Source organism: Corythoichthys intestinalis, chromosome 7, assembly GCF_030265065.1.
Source record: "Corythoichthys intestinalis isolate RoL2023-P3 chromosome 7, ASM3026506v1, whole genome shotgun sequence".
Classification (NCBI taxonomy): Eukaryota; Metazoa; Chordata; class Actinopteri; order Syngnathiformes; family Syngnathidae; genus Corythoichthys; species Corythoichthys intestinalis.
In genome coordinates, this window is record NC_080401.1 from 57,053,225 (window position 1) to 57,066,224 (window position 13,000).

Genomic DNA, 13,000 nt, shown 5'->3' on the forward strand with positions numbered 1-13,000 from the left:
TTGTTTATTATGACAATAAATCCTTAAGATGGCATTTACATTATTAACATTCTTTCTGTGAGAGCGATCCACGGATAGAAAGACTTGTGACTTTGTATATTATGACTAAATATTGCCATCTAGTGTATTTGTTGAGCTTTCAGTAAATGATACTGCTGCTATTCAACCCAAATGTATGATGGGAAGTGGAACCATGACTCTGTGTAGTGCTACCATTTGATATATCTTCTCTGCGTTGGGAAGTAACATAAGGTGTTAAGAAAAAGATAAATTGCTACCTTGCTTCCATGATATTTCTAATGGTAGGGAGAGGGATTGTAAGGCTTTGGCTTATTAGAAAACTGCACCAAAGGCCGCCAAAATTCACTCTACTCATTTTACACTGCCTTTAACCTCTCTAAATGGGTAAAACGGCGCCATTACAGATTGAGCGCGACAATGCGTGAGTGGGTCGTGCAACACATGCATTAATTGCGTTAAATAATTAAAGTGATACATTTTTTAAAAATTAATTTCCGCCGTTATCAGGATAAATTTGATAACCCTACCAAAAGCCTAAACTAAAGACTCTGGATGAGTGTAACATATTATGTCTGTAACGTTAAATACAATTAGAAAACGATTTAATTAAAAAAAAAAAAATATATATATATATATATATATATATTTATATTTATTTATTTAAAAAAGGTATGGCCAATATTTTTTTGCAGATTCCGATACTTTGAAAATTACATGATCGGACCCGCTCGATCGGCATCCCAATCGATCGGGACATCTCTAGTTTTGGCTCATTGATAGTAAATCACTTGTTGTGATGTTCCATGAATCTGGCTTTTTAATTTTAGCTGGCAATGTGCATTGGAATCAAAAACTGCGTTGACAAAAGTTTGACAAGGGCCTCGGAGTACAGCCGCTGCTCCATCGCATCGAGAGGAGCCAGTTGAGGTGGCTCAGGCATCTAATTAGGATGGACACTAAGTTGGCCCCCATCCATCCATCCATCCATCCATCCATCCATCCATCCATCGATGGACAGACGACGTCGCCGCCGCTGATTGGCCACGAAAAAAGGGCGCCAAGCTTAAAAGTCAGAAGCTGTCAACTGAAAGCGGAGGTCGCATTTGACAGCATTCGTGCTCCGGTCCTCCTCGCCAGGTGTTTGCTCGCCATTCACTCTCGTGTGCTTTGATCGCTAGTTTGATACACTCCTGCTGTTTTGGTGAGGTCTTTTGTGTTTTGTCATTATTGGATTGTTTTTGTTCACGCCTGTAAAAAAGAGCACTGAAGCAGTAGGGGTAAGCTGCCCTTTCTGTCAACCCGTTTTCTCCTGTTTTGTTTAAAGTAGGAAGCTAGGGTAGTGGCTGTCTTTTTGTTCTTTCCTTTTTACAATCAGGGTTTAGTTAGCGGGTGGGGTTGAAGTGTAGATTCCTTTTGTTTGTTGTTTTGGCCTGGGCTTACCCTGAAGCCGCGCGTCTTCCACATTTTGTAAGGCTTTAGCCATTAAACAAAAAGGCTCCAACGGCTGCCAAAATTCACTTTACTCATTTCACGCTGCCTTTTAGCTCTATACACTGTATGGGTAAAACGGCGCCATTATAGATTGACCGCGGCAATGCGTGAGTGGGTCGTGCAGCGCATGTGTTAATTGCGTTAAATATTGTAATGTGATCAATGTAAAAAATATTAATTCTCAGCCCTACCTTAAGCTTAAAGACTCTGGAAGAGTCTAACACATTATGTCTGTAACGTTAAATACAATTAGAAAACGATTTAATTAAAATATATATATATATTAAAAAAAGGCATGTCCTATGTTTTTTTGCTGATTCTGATACTTTGAAAATGGCGTGATCGGACCCAGTAGAGACTAAACAACCCTTAACTCTCCGCCTGCCATTGACGGCAATAGACGTCAATGTCACAGAAATGTGATCAATTCTGCCAGTTCAATCATGCTTTACAGTTGTCAAGCGGCGCCCTCCGCAGGACGGGACCCAAACTCCCAATTCCGCCTTAATGAAACGCGAAGCGGCATCGACGCGCTTTCATCTCGACACGGCGTAAATAAACACGTAAGCCTGCCATGCATATGGATGAGCCGGAAGCTAATTTGATCCCTTTGAGCACTTCCATGTCAGTGTCAGCGTTTCTTCTTTTTTGTGTTTGTGTGTTTTCCACAACAAAAGTTTCCTTCCCTCTTGTCTCGTTAGTGCCACATCACATCTTCCGTGACATTTAGCGTGTTCCCTTTCAGCGGGAACGTTTCGCGCCGAGGTATCACTCGGAGCGTCGTTCCGAATGAAAGCGACGCGTCACCGACGATTTGGCATCACAGCCCGAAACGGACGTATGGAAATGACCAAAGGCGGGTGACGGATGATCAGGCGCTTGTTGTCTGATGTCAGCTGAAAGAGTTTTTTTCTTCCCCTCGCAACCTAAATCAGAAAGATCAGCGAACGCTGTCGAAAACCACAAAGGATGTTTGCGTCGTCGTTAAAAAGCCTCGTTTCTGACGAATGTGACATTTGGGTGACATTATTTTGCGTTACAGACGTCAAAAGAATGCAGTACATTTGTTGAAATGCAGTTTAGAGATGCTTATAATTGTATTTCCCGCCATTGACAGCGATGGATGTCCAATTTTACACAACACTGGATGCCATTTTACCAAATTTGCACAAGAACTGCCCGAAATATCATTTTCTTAGCCATTTTGTTTGATCCTTTTCTGGCTTTTCTGCAAAAATCATGTTTTTCATTAGGCCGCATCGACACTTGAGGCATCTGATTTCAATTGGATTCCTCCACAAATCTGATTTTTCAGCCTAATTGTTCACACTACTTTTAGCAAGTGTGCAAATCGGATCTGGGGCTGTTCAGACTAGGCCACATTATTGACACACCTGACAGCCATAAGCGGAGTTTAAGGGGGGTCCAGAGGGATAGCCTCCCCCTGGTGGCCTAAAAGTGTCATTGCATGTAATTGACTTTCCTATACAGTGGGGCAAATAAGTATTTAGTCAACCACTAACTGTGCAAGTTCTCCCACTTGAAAATATTAGACAAGCCAGTAATTATCAACTTGGGTAAACCTCAACCAAGAGAGACAGAATGTGGAAAAAAAAAACAGAAAATCACATTGTTTGATTTTTAAAGAATTTATTTGCAAATCATGGTGGAAAATAAGTGGTCAATACCAAAAGTTCATCTCAATATTTTGTTATGTACCGTTTGCAGCCACTGTAAGTCATGTAAAAAGACGTCAATGTTGTGGAAGCGGGGGAAACACCACTAAATTTGCTACTGAAAATTCGACCTGCATCAGAGTTAGCATAACATTAAACTTGCTAACTTGCAAAACTACTGCAGTCAGGCCACCCTCTACAAGGAACAATAAAGTCAACCTAGCCATCCCTAATTTGGTCATTGTTTGCATTATGTGCATTACGGTAATATCCTCCCTACCAGTGTTGAGACCAAACATACGCCTTAGGTCCTGATCAATGTGCCAGAATTATCTGCAGTGACAGGAAGCGTCTGGTTGAAGTTATTGCTGCCAAAGGAGGGGCCACAAAATATTAAATGTGATGGTTCACTTAAAATGGGGCAAACAAGTATTTAGTCAACCATTAATTGTGCAAGTTCTCCCACTTGAAAATATTAGACAGGCCTGTAATTATCAACTTGGGTAAACCTCAACCATGAGAGACGGAATGTGGAAAAAACCCAGAAAATCACATTGTTTGATTTTTAAAGAATTTATTTTCAAATCATGGTGGAAAATAAGTATTTGTTCAATACCAAAAGTTCATTTCAATACTTTGCTATGTACCCTTCTTTGGCAATAATGGAGGCCAAATGTTTTCTGTAACTCTCACAAGCTTTCCACACACTGTTGCTGGTATTTTGGCCAATTCCTCCATGCAGATCTCCTCTAGAGCAGTGATGTTTTGGGGTTGTCGTTGGGCAACACGACCTTTCAACTCATTACACAGATTTTCTATGGGGTTGAGATCTGGAGACTGGCTAGGCCACTCCAGGACCTTGAAATGCTTCTTACGAAACCACACCTTTGTTGCCCTGGCTGTGTGTTTGGGTTCATTGTCATGCTGAAAGACCCGGCCATGTCTCATCTTCAATGCCGTTGCTGATGGAAGGAGGTTTTCACTCAAAATCTCTCGATGCATGGCCCCATTCCTTCCTTCCTTTACACAGATCAGTCGTCCTGGTCCCTCTGCAGAAAAACAGCCCCAAAGCATGATGTTTCCACCCCCATGCTTCAAAGTAGGTATGGTGTTCTTCGGCTGCAATTCAGTATTCTTTCTCCTTCAAACACGAGAACCTGTGTTTCAACCAAAAAGTTCTATTTAGGTTTCATCTGACCATAACACATTCTCCCAGTCCTCTTCTGGATCATCCAAATGCTCTCTAGCCGCAAACAGGCCTGGACGTGTACTGGCTTCAGCAGGGGGACATGTCTGGCCGTGCAGGATTTGAGTCCCTGGTGGCGCATTGTGTTACTGATAGTAACCTTTGTTAGTGTGGTCCCAGCTCTCTGTAGGTCCTTCACTAGGTCCCCCCGTGTGGTTCTGGGATTTTTGCTCACCATTCTTGTTATCATTTTGACGCCACGGGGTGAGATCTTGCATGGAGCCCCAGATCGAGGCAGATTATCAGTGGTCTTGTATGTCTTCCATTTTCTAATAATTGCTTCCACAGTTGATTTCTTTACACCAAGCGAAGAGTGAACAGTTACAGAAAATGTTTGGCCTCTGTTATTGCCAACAAAGGGTACATAACAAAGAATTGAGATGAACTTTTGGTATTGACCAAATACTTATTTTCCACCATGATTGGCAAATAAATTATTTAAAAATCAAACAATGTGATTTGCTGTTTTTTTCCACATTCTGTCCCTCATGGTTGAGATTTACCTATGTTGACAATTACAGGCCTCCCTAATCTTTTCAAGTAGGAGAACTTGCACAGTTGGTAGTTGACTAAATACTTATTTGCCCCACTGTATATGATTTTAAAATTAAGAATTTTCCGGTAAAATACTGTCTATAAAAGTTGTTAAGCAATAAAACAAACAACAAAAATAAATGAAATGTACAAAAAATGATCTTCTAACAGATCTTATGACTAGCACCTTCGACGTTCATTTGCTTTGCTTAGCCGAAACCACCCGAGCACCAAAGAGGCAAGATGGATATACATAATTCTTTAAAACCTAATCTTTCAAAAGCGACATCAACAACTGAGCAAGAACCAAGGATTGAACCAAGCCCCACTAAAGACGCTAAGTATACAACAGGGCCACCACGGGTGTCTTGCCAATGCAGTTACCTCCGACAAAAATTGTGTCTCGGGAGGGCACACACACACACACACACACACAAGTTATGAGTAGGGTTGTTCCGATCATGTTTTTTTGCTCCCGATCCGATCCTGATCGTTTTAGTTTGAGTATCTGCCGATCCCGATATTTCCCGATCCGATTGCTTTTTTTTTTTTCTCCCGATTCTATTATATCATTCCCGATAATTTTTCCCGATCATATACATTTTGGCAATGCATTAAGAAAAAAATGAATACGTTCAACATACAGTACATAAGTACTGTATTTGTTTATTATGACAATAAATCCTCAAGATGGCATTTATATTATTAACATTCTTTCTGTGAGAGGGATCCACGGATAAAAAGACTTGTGACTTTGTATATTGTGACTAAATATTGCCATCTAGTGTATTTGTTGAGCTTTCAGTAAATGATACTTTAGCCATGCCCAAATGCATGATGGGAAGTGGAACCATGACTGTACGTAGTGCTACCAATTGATATTTCTTCTCTGCGTTGCGAAATAACATAAGGTGTTACAGTGCCTTGCAAAAGTATTCGGCCCCCTTGAATCTTGCAACCTTTCGCCACATTTCAGGCTTCAAACATAAAGATATGAAATTTAATTTTTTTGTCAAGAATCAACAACAAGTGGGACACAATCGTGAAGTGGAACAACATTTATTGGCTGATTTAAACTTTTTTAACAAATAAAAAACTGAAAAGTGGGGCGTGCAATATTATTCGGCCCCTTTACTTTCAGTGCAGCAAACTCACTCCAGAAGTTCAGCGAGGATCTCTGAATGATCCAATGTTGTCCTAAATGACCGATGATGATAAATAGAATCCACCTGTGTGTAATCAAGTCTCCGTATAAATGCACCTGCTTTGTGATAGTCTCAGGGTTCTGTTTAAAGTGCAGAGAGCATTATGAAAACCAAGGAACACACCAGGCAGGTCCGAGATACTGTTGTGGAGAAGTTTAAAGCCGGATTTGGATACAAAAAGATTTCCCAAGCTTTAAACATCTCAAGGAGCACTGTGCAAGCCATCATATTGAAATGGAAGGAGCATCAGACCACTGCAAATCTACCCACACCCGGCCGTCCTTCCAAACTTCTCAAACAAGGAGAAAACTGATCAGAGATGCAGCCAAGAGGCCCATGATCACTCTGGATGAACTGCAGAGATCTACAGCTGAGGTGGGAGAGTCTGTCCATAGGACAACAATCAGTCGTACACTGCACAAATCTGGCCTTTATGGAAGAGTGGCAAGAAGAAAGCCATTTCTCAAAGATATCCATAAAAAGTCTCGTTTAAAGTTTGCCACAAGCCACCTGGGAGACACACCAAACATGTGGAAGAAGGTGCTCTGGTCAGATGAAACCAAAATTGAACTTTTTGGCCACAATGCAAAACGATATGTTTGGCGTAAAAGCAACACAGCTCATCACCCTGAACACACTATCCCCACTGTCAAACATGGTGGCAGCAGCATCATGGTTTGGGCCTGCTTTTCTTCAGCAGGGACAGGGAAGATGGTTAAAATTGACGGGAAGATGGATGCAGCCAAATACAGGAACATTCTGGAAGAAAACCTGTTGGTATCTGCACAAGACCTGAGACTGGGACGGAGATTTATCTGCCAACAGGACTACAATGGAATGGTTAAAAAATAAAGGTATCCAGGTGTTAGAATGGCCAAGTCAAAGTCCAGACCTGAATCCAATCGAGAATCTGTGAAAAGATCTGAAGACTGCTGTTCACAAACACTCTCCATCCAACCTCACTGAGCTCGAGCTGTTTTGCAAGGAAGAATGGGCAAGAATGTCAGTCTCTCGATGTGCAAAACTGATAGAAACATACCCCAAGCGACTTGCAGCTGTAATTGGAGCAAAAGGTGGCGCTACAAAGTATTAACGCAAGGGGGCCGAATAATATTGCACGCCCCACTTTTCAGTTTTTAATTTGTTAAAAAAGTTTAAATCATCCAATAAATTTTGTTCCACTTCACGATTGTGTCCCACTTGTTGATTCTTGACAAAAAATTAAAATTTTATATCTTTATGTTTGAAGCCTGAAATGTGGCGAAAGGTTGCAAGGTTCAAAGGGGCCGAATACTTTTGCAAGGCACTGTATATGCAAATACCTCCTGTTTGTGGTTTCAGTTCGTCTCGCAAAAATCAGATTTCTGTACTTCGTGACTGTTCAGACGACAATAGAGCCATCCAGTTTCAATCTGGATGGGCTAAAAATTGGATTTTGGCTGGCAGTTTATGCTGGATGATTATAAATAACATACATAAATAATATGTACTGCACATTGATTCTCTCACTCCTTCTCATATGTGTGTTGAGCAGTGAAGTAGCGAGGGATCACTGTACATAATGTCCTTTTTATAAGAGGAAAAATCCAACCTTAACCTTGTTAGCTGCCATTGACAGCTCTGGACTTCCATTCTATTTTGACTGGGAGGGGGCATATGACTGAATGTGACTGTGGACACAAAAGTGAGCCAAATTCAGTAGTGTACGCACTCGATTATACAAATGAAAAATATCTGTTTTCATTTCATGATGCCAATGTCAAAATAAAAGCATGTGATTCCGCACATAGAGTATGAATGAGCTGCAACATGCCCAGATTGGTCCACCATCACCTGATGGGTCACTTCTGGCCCGCGGTCAGTGTTGTTAATTCCGGCGTTAATTAAATTCTTTCCCCATCTTTGCAACGCAGTTACAGTTACCGAGGATGTAAAGGGGCGCGTTACTACAATTTGGTTGAATGAAGTGCGAGACACGAGTTTTCTGGTTTTGTCACAGCTTCCTGGGAGAGAGCAGAGCGGGAGGGGGGAGGAGGATTGTGGGGGGTGACGCCGTTGCAAACATGATGATGATTGGCTAGGTGGTTTGGAGCGTTAGCTTATCATTCGCGTTCTCGTCAGCATTAACATTTAGTATGGCGAGCGTCATCTTAAACTCTCGGGCAACTTTTATTTTTTTTACATTCATCACGTGGTTTTCAGGTGGGTACAATTAATTGAAAATAACATACTATTTTCCTGCTGAGTATGCATTATCATCCCCAAATTGGCTTTGTACTTGTACTACAATATAATATATATGTATGTATATATATTAGGGCTGTCAAAATGATCACGTTAACGAGTGGTAATTAATTTTTTTAATTAATCCCGTTAAAATATTTGACGCAATTAACGCAGATGCCCCGCTCAAACAGATATAAATGAAGCACAGTGAAAGGTGTACTTGTTGTGTTTTTCGGAGTTTTGCCGCCCTCTGCTAGCGCTTGGGTGCAACTGATTTTATAGGCTTCGGCACCCATGAGCATTGTGTAAGTATTTATTGACATCAACAATGGCGGGCTACTCATTTATTTTTTGATTGAAAATTTTACAAATATTATTAAAACGAAAACATGAAGAGGGGTATAATATAAAATTTCTATAACTTGTACTAACATTTATCTTTAAAGAACTACAAGTCTTTCTATCCATGGATCGCTTTAACAGAATGTTAATAATGGTAATGTTATCTTGTTGATTTATTGTTATAATAAAGAAATACAGTACTTATGTGCTGTATATATCCATCTTGTGTCTTATCTTTCCATTCCAACAATAATTTACAAAAAAATATGGCATATTTTATAGATGGTTTGAATTGCGATTAATTGCGATTAATTAATTTTTAAGCTGTAATTAACTCGATTAAAAATTTTAATCATTTGACACCCCTAATATATATATATATATGTATGTATGTATATATATATATTTTATTTTATTATTATTTTTTTTTTAACCAAATTATTACCAAAAATAGTCACTTGCCCTAAATTTTTGTTAAATGTCATATCCATGAACCTAGCGCAATGTTTTTTAATCAAAACAACTAGAGCAAAGATAGGAGAGGCAGGAGATTCAGAGCCTCACCGGCATATTGAAAAGTATATCTCTATATATTAGGGGTGTGAGGATACACACAAGTCACGCTTGAGTACGTACCTTGGTACATGGGTCACGGTTTGGTGCGAGTTCAGTAAAACAGGAAACGCAAAAAAACTTTCTTTTTAAAATCACAGCTTTTGAAAGTTAAAGTGTGTATACTGTTACACACTACACTCTAATATACGTGAAATTAAAACAAACAAAAAAGAAAAGAAAAAAAGTATAAAGTGTGACCTATGTTTTGTTTTTTTAAATGAAAAAATTTGTTCAATTCAATCAACATATAAACATCTCTGATGTGAAAGATATTATAGAATGTATAATGTAATAAGGTAGAACATGAAAAGTAACAACAGTTCCTTTGCAGAATAACTAATTACTCTTACAAACTTAACTGAGTTAATAACGCAATTACTTTTTGGGCGAAGTCATTTGTAATTGCAACTAATCCCTTTTTTAAAGTAAGATTACGCAACGCTAAACGCAGGCCGTATGTTTGACACCCCTGATGTAGACCAAAATGGGGTTCTGTCACTTATATCACTTTAATAACAATAGTTCCAATTAAGGTTGTTCTGATCATGTTTTTTTGCTCCCGATCCGATCCTGTTTGAGTATCTGCCTATCCTGATATTTCCCGATCCGATTGCTTTTTTTTTTTTTTTTTTTGCTCCCGATTCAATTCCAATCATTCCCGATAATTTTTCCTGATCATATACATTTTGGCAATGCATTAAGAAAATAATGAATAAAACTCGGACATACATTCAGCATACAGTACATAAGTACTGTATTTGTTTATTATGACAATAAATCCTCAAGATGGCATTTACATTATTAACATTCTTTCTGTGAGAGGGATCCACGGATAGAAAGACTTGTAATTCTTAAAGGATAAATGTGACTTAGTATATTGTGACTAAATATTGCCATCTAGTGTATTTGTGAGCTTTCAGTAAATCAATCAAATCAATCAAATTTATTTATATAGCCCTTTACAAAACCCGAAAGGCCCTCAAAGTGGTTCACAACAAAACATGGCTCAAGATAAATAAAAGGCAGGAAAATATTATACAATTACATTTGAAAAAAATAAAACAAGAAATAAAACAAAGATGGCGCATCGCGATAAAAGTCCAACAAATAAAACAATAAAACCGATAAAATCCAAAGACATTAAAAAGAACTTTAAGCAAATAGAACCAGGCTATCCTAATCTGTGTGAAAGGCGAGTCTAAAAAGGTGCGTTTTTAGCCGACCCTTAAAAAGACCTACATCCGTGGTGGTGCAGATTTCGGGGGGAAGGCTATTCCACAACCTGGGGGCACAACCGCAAAGGATCGGTCTCCCCAGTGTTTAAGTTTTGACCTCGGAACATCTAAAAGAAGCTGGCGGGTCGAGCGAAGAGTCCTGCCAGAGTTACGAAAAGTTAAAATTTCCGATAAATAAGATGGAGCCTGGCCATTAATAGAATTTAAAAACAAACAGTAAAAGTTTAAAATCAATTCTAAACTGATAAATTATACTGTAGCCATTTAACTTCTGCCCAAATGCATGATGGGAAGTGCAACCATGACTGTGCGTCGTGGTACCAATTGATATATCTTCTCTGCGTCGGGAAATAACATAAGGTGTTAAGAAAAAGATCAACCACTACCTTTCTTCCCCACATTGCTTCCCATGATTATTCTAATCATTGGGAGAGCGATTATAAGGCTTTAGCCATTTAAAAAAAGGCTCCAAAGGCTGCCAAAATTCACTCTATTCATTATATGCTGCCTTTTAGCTCTATATACTGTATGGGTAAAACGGCGCCATTATAGATTGAGCGCGACAATGCGTGATTGGGTCGTGCAGCGCATGTGTTAATTGTGATAAATATTGTAACGTGATAGATGTAAAAAAATATTAATTCTCACCGTTAACGTGATAAATTTGATAACCCTACCTTAAGCTTAAACTAAAGACTCTGGAAGAGTGTAACACATTATGTATGTAACGTTAAATACAATTAGAAAACGATTTAATTAAAAAATATATATACAGTTTATTAAAAAAAGGCATGTCCGATATTTTTTTGCCGATTCCGATACTTTGAAAATGACGTGATCGGACCCGATCGATCGGGATGCCGATCAATTTCTGTCCAATACTTTGTGGAAGCAATGCTGCCACAGAAGAAAATATTTATTTGAAAACATTCATTCATTCATTTTCCATGCCGCTTTTTCCTCACGAGGGTCGCGGAGGTGCTGGAGCCTATCTCAGCTAACTACGGGCAGTAGGCAGGGGACACAACAATGAATAAATAATCAATTTCACATGATATTACACTGTTTCACGTGATAACACACGTGCCAGAAACGCTCTTCTACAACGAGTCACAAAAAGTACACTTCAAATCAATTGAGGTCACTCAATTTGAGTTGTACTATGACGTCACCCAGCCGCGACCGCCCCCTATGAGGGGGACTCCTCGCCACTCCAAGCCGCGCCCCCCTCAGATAAACCCCTCCGTGGGCGAGGAAAGTCAGCAAAAAAGGCTGGAAACTCCTGAGCTTTTTCCCACCGCTTTTCGTGGAACTCTTACCCGCACGCCCGCTGAAGTCGCTCCGCTCTCCACCGAGGAGGGACCGTCGCGCCGCGGGGAAGTACAAGCTATTCTATCCGCCCTCGGAGCACTTTCCCCCGGACGATTTTTCCTGCTTTGACTGGAGGTACGCTTCGCTGCGCTGTCAAAATGTCCAACTGCTACCTTGTTTTTGTGTTAAATCGTCAACTTTTATGCAAAACGTCATTAGTAAATGGCCAAAAATGAGTTTATTTGACGTTTGTTTTAGCGGACAGGAAGGTGTGCTGTTTGAATCTTGTCAGTTTGATGTCAACATGTGTCCATGCAAATTGAATTGATATGTCATTATGCTTTTTAACTCAATTTTTGAATTATCCCTTTCTGGGACAGTGGTCACTGCTAAGGTCAAATATTCAAAAGTTAGCCTTTAACACTTTATTGAGCAAGTGACTATTATTGGTTATCTATTTGTGAATGTTTTTGACACTTAAGACATTTAAATCTTTATCAGGCATGGAAGTATTTTTGGTCATTTAAAATAATTAAATTACCAACATTTATTTTATATTTTGAATCCTTACTATATGTTATACTTATCAAAATGAGAAATAATTATGTATAAATAAACAATGTCAATAAAGACTAAATTGAAATTAAAATGAATAAAAAGAGAAATGAACACTGTGTACAGGTTCCAAATAACACTGTCATGTTGTTGTTTTTTTCTCCATAGTATTTAACTTCCTATTCATTTAAAATGGGATGGCTGGCTATTGTTATTGTACAAATATCGTAAATAAAAAATATATTTTATAATAAAACAAATACTGTATATTTTCAGTATTTTATTTTATTTATTTATTTATTTTTTACATTTAGGCAAGTGACTATTTTTGGTGATTTATTTATTGATTGATTTATTTTGGCAATCAAGACCTTTACTCCTTCTTTGGGGCAAGTAACTATTTTGGGTCATTTATTTACAAATTAGTCAATGTTCATATAAACCAAAATAATTAAATTAAAATGAATAAAAACAGAAATACTCACTGTTTACAGGATCCAAATAACACTATAAAGTTGTTGTTGTTTCCATAGTATTTAACTC

General features: G+C 38.8%; 1 protein-coding gene across 1 annotated transcript in view; it reads left to right on the forward strand.

The window, feature by feature from the left end:
- Positions 1-11,808: 11,808 nt before the first annotated feature.
- tgfbr3 (transforming growth factor, beta receptor III) overlaps positions 11,809-13,000 on the forward strand; it is a 120,768-nt gene continuing 119,576 nt past the window's right edge. The window contains exon 1 of the mRNA XM_057840645.1: positions 11,809-12,037. The gene's annotated coding sequence lies outside the window, so the exon portion shown is untranslated. The remainder of the gene's footprint in view (positions 12,038-13,000) is intronic.